General features: G+C 45.9%; 1 protein-coding gene and 1 long non-coding RNA gene across 4 annotated transcripts in view; one reads left to right on the top strand and one right to left on the bottom strand.

Moving 5' to 3' along the window:
* Positions 1-470: 470 nt before the first annotated feature.
* Positions 471-14946, bottom strand: LOC149917128 (uncharacterized). Its single transcript, XR_016468597.1, has 4 exons — positions 14765-14946; positions 12304-12374; positions 11702-11764; positions 471-806 (listed from the first exon to the last, which is right to left on the bottom strand). It is a non-coding gene; the product is annotated as an uncharacterized LOC149917128 (long non-coding RNA).
* A 280-nt stretch (positions 14947-15226) lies between these two features.
* Positions 15227-16749, top strand: part of ZRANB1 (zinc finger RANBP2-type containing 1) — a 36076-nt gene continuing 34553 nt past the window's right edge. The window contains exon 1 of one of the 3 annotated variants that reach the window (XM_031597326.2): positions 15227-15412. The gene's annotated coding sequence lies outside the window, so the exon portion shown is untranslated. The other 2 variants (XM_031597327.2, XM_031597328.2) reach the window with 2 other exon arrangements.

The following is a 16749-nucleotide window of genomic DNA, read 5'->3' on the forward strand; positions in this document are numbered from 1 at the left end:
GTGCCATGCTCAGGTTTATCATGGCCAGAGCACCCTGATGTGGTGTGGGATGGGGACGTGTCCACCACCCGCTGCCACTGGGGTTCACAATGGGATCTATGAAAGCCATCAACTGCAATTTTACTGCTGCTATCACTCTACAGAGCAATGCCTTTTCAATCCAAAATGACCCCTTCCTGGTGTATTTTCATGTTAGTCAGCAATTCTTCATGAAAAAGGAATCAGAAAGAACCATCTTAATGTTTTAATAGTATCATCTCCCACTTGAAAACCATCCCCATCCCTTCTCTTTCCCAGAGAAAAATAATTAGAATCAGATCTCGTTTTGCATTGTGATGCATGGGTTTTTTTTAATGTTAACTGAGAAAATGGTAAAAAAAAAAAATTGCAAAAAAAAATCACTGTGAGGACATCATAACACACTTATTTTCCTCCCAAATGGGACCACCATCACTATGAGAGCCCTCACACCCCGTGCTCTGCATGAGGATTAATATTTTAAAGCGGGTTGGGGTTAAGAGGCGCTGCGTGGATCTGAGCTGTGCTGCCAGAGGTTAGCAGAAGCTTTAGGACGAGGACGGGATAATGGCTCTGTTAAAAATAATAATGATTTATTCTTTTCCAATCCAATTATTCGCCGGAAGAGCAGCGAGCAACTCAGCATCATGGCCTCACAGCTGAGCGCCATGCACACCAGGTTCTCTTCCCTTGGCACAGTGTGGGTTGCAGTGACTGATCAGCAGGTTTGCTTCAGCATTCTGCTCCCCACGTTCTGTCGTTCCAGGACTTGCCTTGCAAAGCCATGTCTGTATGGAGGAAAGCAGTAGGATGAGAGAGGAACCCCCAGAACACACAGCATCGTAACCCCTGCTTATTTACAGCTCTACAAGCAGTTTCCACTGGATTCCTCACCCGTGTACAGAAGAGAGAGGTAAATTCCTCCTCATGAAGTATTTATTATTTTAGGTTGTGGTCACTACAAATTCTTTACCCATATTTTTAAATGAATTTTGACTCTCCTGAATTGCAGTTCTATATTTCTCCCCTTGCACTGTGCTGGCTTTTCCTGTAACTAGAGCTACATATGATTCATTTAGTCTCTCTCCACAGAGAACAGAGAATTAGATTAAAGAGACAAATTAATAAACTGTGGTAGCTGTGAGACCTCATACTTCTTAGTTACCAAGAGAAGTACATCATCCTGAACTCAGAAGTCAGAAATGTTTTTAACGAATGCATTTGGCCATCCTGTTGTGTCCCCAGGAAGCTTCACCCCAAATTTCTCCTGTGCTGTGGTGTCCTCAGGATGTGCAGGGAGTTAGTCCAAAGCAGTCACTGTGTGCTCTCTCCATACCCCCAGAACTTTGGTTGGGGTCAGGGCAGGATGATCAACAACCTGCATCACCAGGAGGTGAGTCCCTGCATTGTTGTCCACATGGAACATTCAGGCCAAGCTCATGCTCTAAGACAGGGACGGAGGCTGTGCATCCAATACTGATCTTTGCTTAATAAATTTCATTAAACAACATGAGCAGCAAACAGCTGGCAGTGCAGCCTGAGCTCTTGGTAACACCATCAGCTTCGGACGCTTTCTCCCGCACCCAACTCCTGCTCAGCTCTGTCCCCAGCCCTGGAAGCAAGAGAAAGGGAGAAACTGTGAGGACAGGTGAGTAGCAGCTGCCCTCCTGCTCAGCATCCCTCCTCCTTTGGGCAGATGGGGCTGGAAGATTTCTTTTTTGTTGTTGTTGTTACAATGTTTGGGTTATCTGGTGAGAATTTTGCTCTGGGACAGACATGGAGGGGGTGCTGGGAAGGGTGTGTTCTGGGCAGCAGATGCCTTTGCTGCCCAAGGCACACTAGCAGAGCAGGGAGTGCACAAATCTGCTACAGATTTGTCTTTTGGCCTGCTTACGAAGTGCACCTGTGTGTCTGGAGTCGTTTTAAAGATCACAGGGAAAAGGCTAAAAATACACTTGTCTGATGACAGGGAGGTGAGAGGGAGGGGTGGCTGCCATCTGCCTGCTCCTTTTAGCAGGACGAATGGCTTTTGGTCTGCTGACTCAGCAAGCAGCGTTAGAAACCTCAGAAACCTGGAGATGGCAAAGCGCTGATGGGCAGAAGCACCTCATCTGGGTGCTGGGGTGCAACCACTGCCTTTGGCCAGCATCCAGGAGGTGCTTGCTGGTTGCAGTCAGCCTCTAAAGCTTCACTGGTCCACATCTGGGAGTGAAGCATCTGTCTCACCAGGGTGAGTCATTTCTGAGTTGGAAAAGACATCTGAGATCCCCAATCCCCACCCATCCCACCATGCCCACTGCCCACATCCCTCAGGGCCACATCCCTGGGGCAGTGACCACCACTCCCTGGGCAGCTGTGCCACTGCATCACTGCTCTTTTGGAGAATAAATGCTTCCTGATATCCAACAGGGACCTCCCCTTGTGCTGGCTGAGGCCATTATCTCGTTGTATCAAAGGAGCAGGTAGGATTCATTTGGGACTGAACACCTTCTAAGCTCCTTTGTGAGCTGAATTTTCTACTTCTCTGTGTCAGCTTTCCTCACATACAATCAGTTTGGCCTGCCCTGAGGAGCAGCAGGGCACTAATTAATTAATGATCACAGGGATGAGTCACTTTCCTTTGTGCCCTCCTGAGCATCTCCTTTGCCACTATAGGAAGCAAGAACACAGCCCCTGTTCTGGCCTGGCTCCTGCAGAAGGAGGCCAGCAAAAAATGAACATGCAGTGCCTGTGCTGTGCTTGCTGCTGTCCCAGAATTGCCACAGCACAGTAGAACGGGTGTGAATTTGCTCTATGAATAATTCTTTGTTTGTGATTCCTGAGAAAAGCAGGAATCATAGAATCATAGAATGGCCTGGGTTGAAAAGGACCGCAATGCTCATCCAGTTCCCACCCCTTGCTATGTGGAGGGTCACCAACGAGCAGACCAGGCTGCCCAGAGCCACATCCAGCCTGGCCTAAACTGTGAGATTTCAATAGCACTGGGATGTGTGTTGTCTGCATCAGTGAAGGAGACATGAGCTGTACATCTCGCTCCGAGCTGCACCACCACGATGTGGGCAAACTCTCCCAGTGCAGGCTGCTGTGTTGAGGTGAGCATGGGGGAAGAGGAATGCAGGAAGGGACAAGGACAGGAATGCTGCTGGGGAGGGGAAAATGGGATTTGTGGGCAGAATCTCTTCCCTCTGAGATCATCTCAGCTGACAGTCATCAGATGGGACTGAATTCTTCATTACCCAAACAAGGATTGTTCACATCCTCTTATGACAGCTGAGAGACTATTATTACTGTCAGTTACCAGTGATAGAGGACCATGGGCCCTGGCTTATTGCTCAGTGTGATGAATGCAGGATCAGGAATGCCCGCTTCTATCTGAACTCCTGGATGGAAAACCCCCAGAACCACGAGCCCACAGCCATCAGGGTCACTGTGCTAAAATGAGAACGTACATACATAGTGCAAATGTGAGACCAAACATCACACAGCTCGCTTTCACCCAGGCCAGGCACAGGTTAGAAAATAATAGCTTGTTCATAGAGATCTTATGTATTTTTACACAACCCATGCATATCAGCAGCTGTTGGAGAGGGTCCAGAGGAGGGCCACAAAGATGATGAGGGGGTTGGAGCACCTCCCCTACGAAAACAGGCTGAGGGAGCTGGGCTTGTTCAGCCTGGAGAAGGCTGCAGAGTGATCTAATTGCAGCCTTTCAGTACCTAAAGGGAGCCTACAAACACGAGGGGAGTCAACTTTCTGAAAGGGTAGATAGCAGCAGGACAAGGGGAAATGGCTTTAAGTTGAAGTAGGGAAGATTTAGGTTGGATGGAAGTCAGGGGGAAGAGAGTGGTGAGGTACTGGAACAGGCTGCCCAGAGAGGTTGTGGATGCTCCATCCCTGGAGGTGTTCAAAGCCAGGTTGGATGGGGCCCTGGGCAGCCTGGGCTGGTATTAAATGTGAAGGTTGGTGGCAAGTGGGGTTGGAGCTTGATGATCCTTGAGGTCCCTTCCAACCCAAGCCATTCTGTGATTCTATGATCAGCTTAGTTAAGAAAGATGTAGAGAAACTCGCTTCTAGTAAAATAAATAAATAAATGCATGAAAGCCAACACTAAATACACCTATTTTTTTTTCCTAAGGATATTGCTTAAAGGTCCAGATGAATGAGGTAATGCAGATAAACATAATTCATGACATGAGCCTCAGCAAATGCAGCAAGGTGAGTGCTGAAGGGACTGTTTGCTCTCCTCCCACTTACATTTACGATCTGCAGCTCGGAACCAAGGCTCACTTCTCCGCTTGTTTAATGGGATATGACAGAATATTTCAGGATACAGAAGCCTACATTCTGCTAATTTGCAGTATAAACAGACAAAAGGTTTCCTGGGGCTGATTTGTAAAGAACAGCTGTTCTTGAAGATGCTCTAGGTATGTTTCCCTCGCACTAATTTGATCAGTCCTTTAAGGGAAAAGAACTCCAAAATAAACCCATATATTCCACCGTTCAAGGAGATGCTGCAGCTGTTTGGTGAGGAACACTTGAGTTATGAGAACGGGGAAATTGCTGCTCTCCAGGAAGATGCAAGCTGAGTATTTCCTCCGGTGTGAGAAGTGTTGTCACTGCAGTGGAGGAAAGCAGAGCTGTCAAGGACATGTGCACTCTGAGAAGGGCAAGTACAGACCTACAGATCTCATTCATTGTTCTGTTTAGGTATTTGGCACTAATGCTCGAAGACAGGCACACATCACCAGGTCTTACCTTTTCAAAATACACTGCAAAATTCCCAGGGATTGTGCCTGGGAATAGAAAAATGACTGTAATGTACATTCAGCCCTTTTCCCTTTTTTATCTTCTTCATGCTTCGGTTTGCCATCAGATACAGCCCAGTTTTGCCTCCATACCACACAGCCTCCATTCCCCAGTCAAAGCTATCCAGTGGTTTTGAGAGCATTCATTTAAAAGCAGCATTTAAAATCTAGGTGGTGGCATTACATGTAAGCCTGAAATAGCTGTCTGCGGTGCTGCATAAATTACAACTGCTGCTACAGACCATTTAATGTAAGTGGGATGGAAAAAAATAGCATGCAGATGATGATGAAAAGCAAAAGCGTTTTTCAAAACTCAAGGTCTGCACAGGAAGAGTAAAAAATTTCCTGTCTCTGTTGGGGGTGACCTTGTGAAAACTGGCTTCCATGTGGAAAAACATCAGGTCTAAATTAGGGCTTTGTAATGTGGATGGAGTCTGAACTAGACTGTGCAGTTCCCCCGAGGGGTCAGTGTGCCTAGGAAGTAACTTGTTTAGCCTAGTTTAGATGCAGGGAAATTTACCGAGACGTTTTCAAGTGCGGTGAGCCGCGCACGTCGCTTTCTTCTTGCAGTTAGAAAATGGGAAATCTCAGAAGAGCTCTCAGGTAAATGGTTGTTGGAGAGATGGCTGTTAGGTGACAAGCCAAAGCCTTCCTTTTGGAGGAGAAATACGGCTCGGCAGATGCTTTCAGAAAATAGCGGACGTTGTGGTAGATGGCACCAAATTGCTTTGCGTAAGCAGTGTTACGGCAAACTTCTGAGCTGCACTGATAAGATCCCCTTTATGATAATCTCTTTGATAATTGTTACATCATTATTTTTTTCTGTCATGGCCCCTCTGCTATTAGGATAGAAAAAGAAGCTAAAGTTTTCCTTGGTGTTCTAGGTTAATGGGTTGTGTTTAATTCAGAATATCTTTAATTTCCTATGGCCTCAGCAAATTGTGGCTTTATAGCTCTTATCTCTCAATGAGTAAACAACTAAATTAAACCTCTTTTGGGCTTCCAGTACTAAAAAGAGGGAGTGAGTGTGTGTTTTGGAGACAGCTAGTGCTACATCTGAATTCAGAGTGTTTCCAAACTTGTCATATGAGGATCTGAGCAACACAGCCTGCCTTTCAAGTTGGGTCTAACTAAAGTTCTCCCTGCTTTGAGCAGGGAACTCCAGAGGTTCCCCTCCTATCATTCCATGGTTCCATGATGCTATCTGGTACATATTTAATGCCAAAGCCGTAGACAGCACTGACAAACACAAAGAAATAACTGTAGCCAGAGCTACAGCGCAGTCATTTCTAGGATGAACTGGGGCAGCCATGCAGCCAAAATGCAATGATTGACAGATCTAAAAGAAAAGGAATTTGCAGGTAATCTGCTACGTGAGGAAATTAGTTAAGCAGAGCATGTCTACCAATAATGTAACTGAAGTACAAACCTCAGCTAGAGTGACGATGAGGTGAGAGCAAATCTATTCGTTCCACTGCACTAAGTTAGGATAGAGGTCCAGCACTGGCACAAACAGAAACTGTATTCTGCATTGTAGAAGTGGCCACCAAAAACATCAGGGAAAAAAACCCAAACTGAACTGATGTATCAGTCTCAAAACCATCTGAAATATATTTTTAAATAGCGAGTCTAAGAACAAATGTTTCTAGTTCCTTTTTTTGTCTTGACTTCTGGTTTATGCACCTTCAGGTTGCACCAAGGTTATATTTAGTTTATATTTTATGCTTTTCTGCCCTGTCTGGAGGATTAGAAATCTATTTTGAAAATAAAACCTCCAAGTCTAACTCAATCACTTGTCTCCAGAGGCAGAAGGTCTAGGGCAGAAAGCAAATATCCCATGAAAAGCATTCAGTTACCGCGAGTTGACGGAACTGTGATTTAATGCTTTTTAACTGAGAAGATCTAACAGGACCATATGCCGAAGCAGTCAACAGCTATAAAAGAGAAGTCAAAGTCTGAGGGACTCTTCTCATGAGGTTATCAAGTTTGAATAAAATGCAGCTATTTTGATTCTGAGCAATATGCTACTGAGACCTTCTTCAGAATGTTCTCTGATGGGAGAGGAAGACAGCCAAGAAATAAGATGTGTGCTATGAGGGAAGACCAGCTCCACTTGACCTCCTCACTGAGTGCCTGAGAATGACATGAAACCTCTCGGAAGAATGAGCTATCCATGCAAGAAGCATACTTGGAATAAGAGGCTGGCAAATTGAAAGCCAGGAAGGTGAGATGAGAGAGAGAGCACCACTGCGAAATGCCAGAACTTCTGATTCTTCCACAAATAGTAGGAAAGCACTAATCCAAGCAGATTCTTGCTATGCTTGAGAGAGGCTTACTAATTTGATGGAAGCAGCCAGACCCACTCATTTTAACAGCTTTTTTCCTCTTCTGACACATGTAGCCTGGATTCTATCTACAGCAGCTGTCTAATAGATATCACTAATATATTCAATTGAATGTGATATTTCTATACGATCAAATATGGCTTGTGGGCAAAGGTCCAAAGCTGAACTGAGCCTTGGGCATTTGCCCAGGACCCTTGTCAGCTGACTGACAGAGAGATGAATGATAAGAGATCTTGGGGGAAATTGGGCTACAGGAAAACTCCAGCACTGCAAGGAGAGCAATGCAATGTCCAAGGAAAGGAAAACAGTGAGTGTCTCAGTCAAGGGTTTTAATGTTTGTGAAGGTTTGAGCTCAAGTGAAAGAACGTGGCCTTTGTGAGATCAAACAGTTTGACCAATTTTCAATTATTTCAGCAGGAGTGCAACATTTTGTATAATTTTTTAAAATTGGTTTTATTGATTAACCTGAATTGCATTGGGAAAATGTAAGTCTATGGCTCACCCTCAGTTTCTGTTTTATTTGGCCAGCAATGAGGTGTACAGACAAATGATGATACATGGATCTGACTGGCTTATGACATAAGCTGTTGAGACAGGAGTTCACTCCTCAGTTAATTATACTTCCGAATTTTCTAATACTTACTCCAACCTCTGCAGAAGATCCAGTTTGCTGTAGTATTTGAGCAATTTCAAATGTATGTTGTTCCAATGTATACTGTAAGTCACAATTTTCCTTTTCTGGTGAATTCCTGTAAACTGAAAATTGCCCGTGTCTCTGGACACGGGCAGTTCCAGAGCAGTCTGTCTAATGTAAGACAGTACTTGAAGGGAGTGTATGAACAGGAGGGGGAATGGTTGTTTGCAAATGATAGGACAAGGGGGAATGGTTTTAAACTGAGACGGGAGGTTTAGGTTGGATATTAGGAGGAAGTTTTTCACACAGAGGGTGGTGAGGCACTGGAACAGGTTGCCCAAGGAGGCTGTGGATGCCCCATCCCTGCAGGCATTCAAGGCCAGGCTGGATGTGGCTCTGGGCAGCCTGGTCTGCTGGTTGGTGACCCTGCACATAGCAGGGGTTGGAACTGGATGAGCATTGTGGTCCTTTGCAACCCAGGCCATTGTATGATTCTATGATTCTATGAAGTGCAGGCTGGCAAAGCATAGACATTTTGTGGAGGCTGGGCAAAAGAAACTCATAGGCAGCTGAGACATGCAGCGGGTTTACTGAAGCAACACATTCCTGAATCACAAAATCTGTGTTCCTTAGCATAGCCAGAATTATCTGGGAGACAGCAAACATATATTTTATATGCAAGCAAAAATGTTAGCTACAAAAGGTCTATTTATAATGTTGCTTACCTACAAAATATCCACGTAGGAGCTATCAATGGGAGAGTACTGACAACAAGCTAATGAGCGCCTGCTGCTCGATAAATGCCTTAGCTTTGCTTCAGCATTTCTTTGTGCAGTGAGAGACAGTGATCCCAGACAGTGTTACACTGCAATTATTTTAATCTGTATCTACCCATGATTTTAGCATAGCATACAAAAAAAAAAAAAAAAGAAGATATAGCAGCGTCTGTGATGATTGATACAGGAAACAATAGTTGCTCAATGTATAATTACTGAATTCTTTTTTTTAAAGGTAGGAATGAAAGCAATCAAAAACAAAACAAAACTGTGTTTCCAGGAAAGTAATCTAGTTTGAATTTGATTTTTTTTTTTTCTGTTTCTCAGGTTTACTTTTCTTTTGTTGTATCTGTCAATAAGGTATAGCAATTACAAGGGAAATCCTGCCAAATTCTTTCTGTATGGTTAGAAATAGGAAGAAGATTTCAAGCTGCATTTTATCTAGCTGTTGAAGCTGCCTCTTTGAGAAATGCTGGAAGCTATACATTTTTTTGCAGAACATATCCCTAAAATAAGGCAATGATATTAAAGTGATAAGGGTTTATGGCCCGATAGGCCTGAATTAAAATTAGAAACCTATTCTCTTTTAAAATTCAGGACTATCCAGAAAACCATCTTCTGTATTTAATTCCAGGCTTGTGTATTCCTTTTCTTCACCATTTATCACCCTCACAGTCCTCCACTAATAGCATCAAGCCATCTCTGGAGTTACAGACACTCCTTCACATCTTGCTAACCCTCAGTGTGACAGCCAGCACCAACCCACTGCTCTGCTAGGTGCCTCCCTCTCAGTCTCACTGCTACCTGTACTGTGTTCTGTTTGTTCGTTCTTTGGTTTTGAGCAGCACGTGTTTCGTCTTAGATTTGCTAATAAAAAACCAAAAAGCTTCAAGGAGAAGTTTAGGGAATGGCTTCTGAAACGTATTCAGAATCCTTCAGAAGTCTATCAGCGGATTACGTCAACTGGAAGATGGATTTTGCTCCCTCTGTCTCATCAAATAATCTGATTAGCTGGCAGTGATTATGCCTGGCATGACATGCTGCATTCTGCGAACTGCGTCTGTTCTCTGTTGCCTTTTACATTCCTGGGTAGCCTTCTTTCACAATAAAACCCCCTCTTGCTTTCACCAAATGTTAAGTGCTGCTGACATTGTCTCTGACTGGAGGAGAGTTACTGCCACCTGATAACACTGAGTTGCTATGTAGGAAAAGTGGTATGCTCACTTAAAAAGGAGAAAAATGCGTGAGTCTGAACTCCCCAGCCAAGCTTCTGGCCATGGAGTTTAACCTCTATGATTTATAGGCAACGTTCAGGGAAAGGTGCTGCCTGTCTGTGGGGCTCACAAAAGATAACGCTCAGATTGGGGAGCTACCTAAACCTGGCATCTAAGCCAGAGCTTGTATTCATGCAGTATTTTTACCCACACTCAGCAGTGTTGGAGGAGCTAGTGTTACACTTGCCCCCCATTTCTGTCAATGCTTCTTTTGAGTTCCAGGTGTTTGGTAGTGGTTAAATGTGTTATTGTAGGGGATAAGTGACATGTTGGCCATTGCACAAAGGAATCCAGCCCCTTTCAGACTGACATTCCTCGGCAGCAATTAGCTTATGGATTTTAATCCATTTTTTCTCATGGATTTTTATCTGAAGTCCTTACAAATGTCTTGCATTCCCCTAGAGGGACTCAGGCTGCTGCTTCCTTTTATAGTTGCATTGTTTCTTGTCATTGTCTTCCCTGATGACTTTCTTTAAGAGCAGATTCAAAGAGCTCGCTTTGCATTTCCATCTTTTACTTTTCTTTCCCCTTTGTTTTTAACATGCAGCACTGCATCTTGCCTTTTTCTCCTCTTTTCTTTGTCCCCCCCCCCCTCGCTGCTTTCTTGCGCTCTGACAGACCTGCTGATGCATGCTCAGAGCCACTGCAGCAGCCATGCTGTGCCTGCCATCTGGGACGGGCAGATCCTGCATCCTCCCAGAGCCTGGATTTGCACACTGGATTATCGCCATTGCCATCACCTCCCACTTTTCCATTTTCCTTTGTGTGCCTTGTTCTTCTGTTGGCTGTGCTGCACAGACTCCTTTACCTACTGAATGTCTGCCCAACCAAGGAAAGTTTCTAAGATTCCCTGATAAGGTGGCTCAAACTCTTCAGCTGGAAAGCCCTAGCACGATGAATTTACTCCATCACCCCCTTCCTCTACTAGGGGAAGTGAAACTAGGGAAATGAAGAAAAATATAGTACATGCTAGAGCTTTCAAGTGCTCTCAACTTTTAACCTCTTTTCTTGCTGCTAGTGAAACACATTTCAGAGTGACTGAAGAGCTAACAACTCAGCACTCGCTTCTGTTCTATTTTTGCACAGTTGCTCCTAACTGTACAATAGGTATTGCTGCATTTGTTTATTTTCTACCTTTCCAAGCTATTTTTTCCCCAAAACAAAAACTGCCTGTCTCCTACCATGTGGTACCAGAGAGATAAGACGTCCCTGTTGCTGGCCTTGTGGACACGTGTTCTGCTTTTGTAGCAGAGCAGTCACGGAGTTGAATAATGAGAGGAATGCTTGGGTCAGTGTGTGCTGTGTTATGCCCATCTCTGGGAGAAGGTGCCTCTGACAACATTTTCTGAAGGACATTTTTTGAGAAGTAGCTAAGAACTAGGCTGACAAAATGGGCAGAACTAGCCGTGGGTAGAAGAAAGGCAGCTCCTGGGTGACACAACACAGCACTAGTGTGAAGGTGATGACTTTCCCATCACAACTGGGAGTGTGTGGGAAACCCAGAGGAGGAACCTGCCTTCCTTCCTCAGGTCAGTTGCAAATAAATGGAACTTGTTTACAGGTCTGAGGATGGCAGCCTGTAACAGCACCCTACAGATGCAGCAAGGAAGAATGGGATGTCGGGACATCACGCCTTCTCTTACAGTGATCTAGCTGCAGTTGGATATTTTTATGTTCCACACTAAAATGGTAAAAAGAGACACAAGTATGTGATTACTGGGTGTGAGGGCTGGGGCTGACTCAGATAGGTGATGTAAAAATGGTAACAAATCAGTCAACCACTTAAAATATCCTGCTTTCAGTAGCTTCAAAACCTTTCTTTAGACTTTTGTGCATTTCTATTCCTTACCTTTTATCTAAGTGTTTCAGTTTCAGTCGCAAGCCTTTCTTGATCATAAAGAGCCAGGAAACACTGAATAAAGCAAAGGCAAGAGAAGCACTGGTGTGAGCAGAGAGTTCTGCGTATTCAAAGTTCAGCTAGTGAGAAAGAACCATCTGGTGAGCATGTACAGCCCTGCTCCTGGGTGAGCTGGGATGAATTGCCTTAATGGGAGCCAGCATTCTGCCTGAGAGCGAGTAGTTACCAGGGAAAAGAGAACTGCATAAGGGAGAGATTGTGCTTATACATCACTAACTAGATGTAATCTTTGTACTCAGACTGAGAAAATTGTGCTGCAATATGAGAAGAATCCACACCAGCAGAAAATAATCTGGTATGTGTCTTTTGGTTACCTGAAGTACAGTTTTGCTTAACTGAATCCCATGATGCAACATCTAGAAATACGCTACTGTGAATGGTTTCAGAGCTTAGTTTCCAATTATAGCATTCTGTATCATTTGCTCGGTTATGAGCAGGGTGCATCAGAACAGTAACGTCAGGGAGGGCTGAGGGAAGGAACTTTGCTAACAATGTGAATATATATATATATATATATATTTATTCTGACTTACTGAAAGCAGCTCTGTTTCTTATGCAGCCAATCTGTGAAGGCACACACTCCAAGACATGAGCAGATTCAACTCTGCAAAGCAAAGTCCCCCAAATAACACAATAAGCTGTCAAGCAGGTATGAACATTCCTAATGCATCACAAGGGAGTTAAAATTTATCCTTTATCTGGTGGAATAAAGTTAAAATTTAGAGTGGAATTAGTACTTACCTACAATTTCTGCTACCTCTAAAATAAAGAGAATTGTCTTTCTGACATTTAGCAAAGAATAAGGTAGTCAAATACCAAATCTATCAAGAACTGAGTTGTTAAGTCAGCTAGAACCTGATTTTTTTTTCTCCATATCAAAAGTCTGAAGGCTTTAATCAGATAAAATATGCATGTAAGTAGCAATGTTCTGAATTGTTGAAAGGTCATTCCTATTGTGCTCTATTGTTTAAGTCTAGAACAAATGGTAAATTCCTTCAAAGTAAACCTTGCAGAAGATGCCAGCAGCTTTTGAGATCCAGCCAGTGACCTGATCTTACATATACTTAAATAATACCGCCAACATGCTGAGATTCCCTTTTGAAATAAACATCCCTGAGAACTATTTTCAAATTCAGTTTTGCATGTGTGTTTGCCTTCCTATACTATATTGTTACCTAGTTCATTACTTGGAGTGCCTGTTCTGCAGAATAACTATGCAGATAGGAAGCTCATTTCTCTCTAGAATTTTCAAACATCTTTTAGTTGATCATAATTTTTGCTTATCTATGCAACAAAAGGTTTTGAAGCGATATGAACCTACCTTCTTTAAAGGTCTTTTTCTGCATTGTAAAATACATTGCATTCTGCTCACGTGCTGCAGGGGCACTGTGTTTTGTTAAAAATATGTTTTTATAATATGACCATCAAATGGTTTCCTGACAGGGTTAGGAAAAATTCTGTAAGGATTTGAATTGCTACATTCTACTAAATTATGTATTATTTTTATTTTCATATCTCTTCAGACAGTCTAATCTATAACATTCCTTTGGGGGAAATTTCCCATTGCTGCACTGTTGTAGCAACATTTATGATTGATCTCATCACTCATTGGTTTAGATGACTGCTTTTCCATCAAGAGAAAGGGATACGTTTTCTGCATTATTTCTAAGCAGGAAGATGGCATGATTTCTTAAGAAGAATTTATTTCACAGGATTTATCCAACCTTATCTGGATTTTCCGTGTGAGTGTGTGAAAGAAAATACTGTTGTCCCAATCCTTTCTATAGCTAAATACATTTAATTGTTAGTATTTTTCCCAAAGATTCAGATGAGAGCACAATTTGTTCAGCAAAGATAGAAAGAGATTTCAGTAAATCACTGTTTTCAGAAAGATGAATCACATTATCCCCACTTTACACTCCTCCATAGTTTTCTGTGCATGTATGGGACTCGTTTAATTGCAAATTGAGACGTATTTCTGTTTTGGTCTCCTGAAACAATTTGATTTTACTCATCCTGACTCCAGTTTAGATGCTTGTCTGCTGGACAAAAGGCATTTTTTCCAGCGCAAGGCATTGCTGCTCTGCTTGAGCACACTGGGTGCTTTTCCTTCATGGCAAAGCTTTGGGTGTCAGCCTCTTCTCCCAGGTAACAGAGACGGGATGAGAGGTAATGGCTGTAGGGTGTGCCAGGGGAGGTTCAGGTTGGCTATTAGGAATAATTTCTTCAGAAGAGCAGTGAGGCACTGGCACAGCTGCCCAGAGAGTGATGGGCTCACCATCGCTGCAGGTGTTTCTGACCCACAGAGATGGCACTGAGGGACGTGGGCACGGTGGGGTGGACTGGGTTGGACTTAGTGATCTTAGTGTGTTTTTTCAGCCTCAATGACTCTGTGATTCTATGAAAAGGAATGGATTCAGTTCGTCAGCAGGGACGAGTTTCCCAGTGCAACCCTGAGGGATCAGCAGTTAGCTAGTTAATGGAGGCCCCTCCATTGCCTTGGCTGGGAATAGTGCACGAAACCACAGAGATAAAAGTGCTAGAACATCAGCAGAAGCCTGAAACAAAACGTAGGAACTGCGGTGGAAAAGCAGACAGGTATCAAATGATGCAAGACCCAGGAGGGGAGAGCTGAGATGTGGGCAAAGAAGGGTTTTTCGATCCGAGAACTTAAAGAGGGGTCTGGCTGAGCAGTGCTCAATCCCACACCTGCTGTGCTGGAACTGAGATGCTGAGGGGATCACGGCAGTTCATTTCTGTGCAGAAATACACTGCAGTGTGAGAATGGAAGCAACTCATGGGCAGCTGTGGTGGGTGGGTGCTGCCTGGGCACCGGACATTCACTGGGGTCTCATCTTGCATAGGATGCTCCTTTCCTGTGAGAAAACTGGAAAGACAGCTGTTAAGGAAGTTGGTATTTTAAGAGGCATTTTTTCAGAGCCCGCTGCCACGAGAGCCGTTTATGAGGGCCATGTGATGCTTAAGGCGGATTACCTCCAGAGGAAACTCTGTATCGGTGATCTTAGATTTCAACTTATGTGGATGCTCGGTGGAAAGTCTCACTACCATGCTTAACCTGCGCACGGCTGCCCGGACCGCTGAGCCCCGCGGAAGGGTTTCCCTCAGAGCACCACGAGCCGTTGAAAGCGCGGGCGCCGTGAGGGGAGAAGAGGAGCCGCGCGAGGGGCGGGGCCAACGAGTGCCCCGGCCAACGAGCGCCCCGCCCCCTCCCCCTCCGCCCCGCCCCCACGGGTAGGGATGACGTCACCCGTTCTCTCCAAAGAGGCGCGCGCCGATTGGCGGAACGGGAGGCGCACGTTAGGCCAATGGGCGCGGGGCAGGCCGGCAGGCCGAGCTGACGTGCGGGCTGCTGGCCGTATGGGGGTTTATTTTGCTTTGGGCCACTCCAGCCGCCGCCATTAGAGGAGGCCGGGAGCGGGGCGAAGGGCTTTCCCCCTTCCCGCCCCCTCCCCCCCCCCGCGGCCGTGCCGAGTGGGAGCGCCCGCGGCCGCGGCAGCTCGCCGCGCTGGGAGAAACCATGTCGTGAGCGGGGAGAGCGCGCCTCAGCCAGCGGGCCGGGGGGCGGCGCGGGGCGCAGCGCCGAGCGTGTGCCCGACGGACGGCTGCTGGCGGGGCGGACAGGTAAACCCAGCTCCGCTGGCGGGCTGCGGGAGGGGCGGCCGTTCCTGAGGAGAGCCGCTAAGGGTGCGGGTCGCCCGCGGGCTGTGCTGCCCGGCCGGGGCTCGGCTCCTCCTGAGGGACGGGGAAGGAGCGGCCCCGGGGTGCCGCATCGCTCGCTGTCTCCATCGCGGGGCCGGCGTACAAAGGCAGGACGGCCGGCGTTCTCCGCTGAGCGCTTCTGTGATGTTGTGCTGCGGTACCGGGGGCTGCTGGAGTGAGGTCATTGTTGTCTCGTAGTTGTTTTTTTATTTGGGGGTGGGGAGAGGGGGAAGGGGTGTCTGCCTGGCTCCGTGCGCTGTGATGGAATAAGGGGTGCGATCTCCTCCGTGTGTCTGCGCTACAGCACTGCTCTCCGTCACACTGCTGGCAATGGGCAGCAGCACGGGCTGGGCGTACTTCAAAACAGAGCTGCTTCTTGTGAGCTGAGGTTTCTTATCTAGATTAAAGTTCAGTCGGTAGCTCTAAACCTCGACCGTCGGTGCTTTCAGGGCTGTGCCTTCGCTCTCCTACCCTCCAGCAGCTCCCACCAGACTCAGGTACGCTCCCAGGAGGTTCCCGGTGTGCCTGCTGTCTGTGTGCAGTCACACGAAGCCTCCCGGGCTGCCCTGCGGTGGGTGGGAGAAGCCTGGGCTCCTCCATGGCGGGCGCTGAGAACTTTCTGTCACAGTGCTGCCAGTCAGGGGTAACAATGCAGGAAAGTTTGTTTGGAATTCTTGGGGATTCCTGTTGTATCCCATTGGGTTCATGCGTTTTGTTTTTTTTTTTTTTTTTCCTCTGCTCACCTGATAACTGTGTGTTTGCTGGCTGCGGGAGAGGTTTGTGAAGGCAGAATCACAGAATGGCCAGGGTTGGAAGGGACCTCAAGGATCATGAATCTCCAACCCTTTGCCACACGCAGGGCCACCAACCTCCACATTTAACACCAGCCCAGGCTGCCCAGGGCCCCATCCAGCCTGGCTTTGAACACCTCCAGGGATGGATGGGGCATCCACAGCCTCTCTGGGCAGCTGTTCCAGCACCTCACCAGTCCCATAGCAAAGAACTTCCCCCTGACATCCGACCTCAATCTGCCCTCCGTGGCTGGTTGTATTTTAAGTGGTTGCCCAGAGAGGTGATGGAAGTGTTCTCACAGACTCTTATTTGCCTCTGTCCCTAGGCCAGCTGGATGTGGTGTCTCACTGTGCATTCATATGTGAACATCAGTTCTGATTTATGTCTGTCACAGCATTAAAAGGAAACGATTTTTTGATGCATTGCCTTGTGTAGGATGGGGGAAACTCTAATTATATGGTCTAACT

The sequence above is a fragment of the Phasianus colchicus genome, chromosome 8 (assembly GCF_987193195.1).
Source record: "Phasianus colchicus chromosome 8, bPhaCol1.hap1.1, whole genome shotgun sequence".
In the NCBI taxonomy this organism is placed as follows: Eukaryota; Metazoa; Chordata; class Aves; order Galliformes; family Phasianidae; genus Phasianus; species Phasianus colchicus.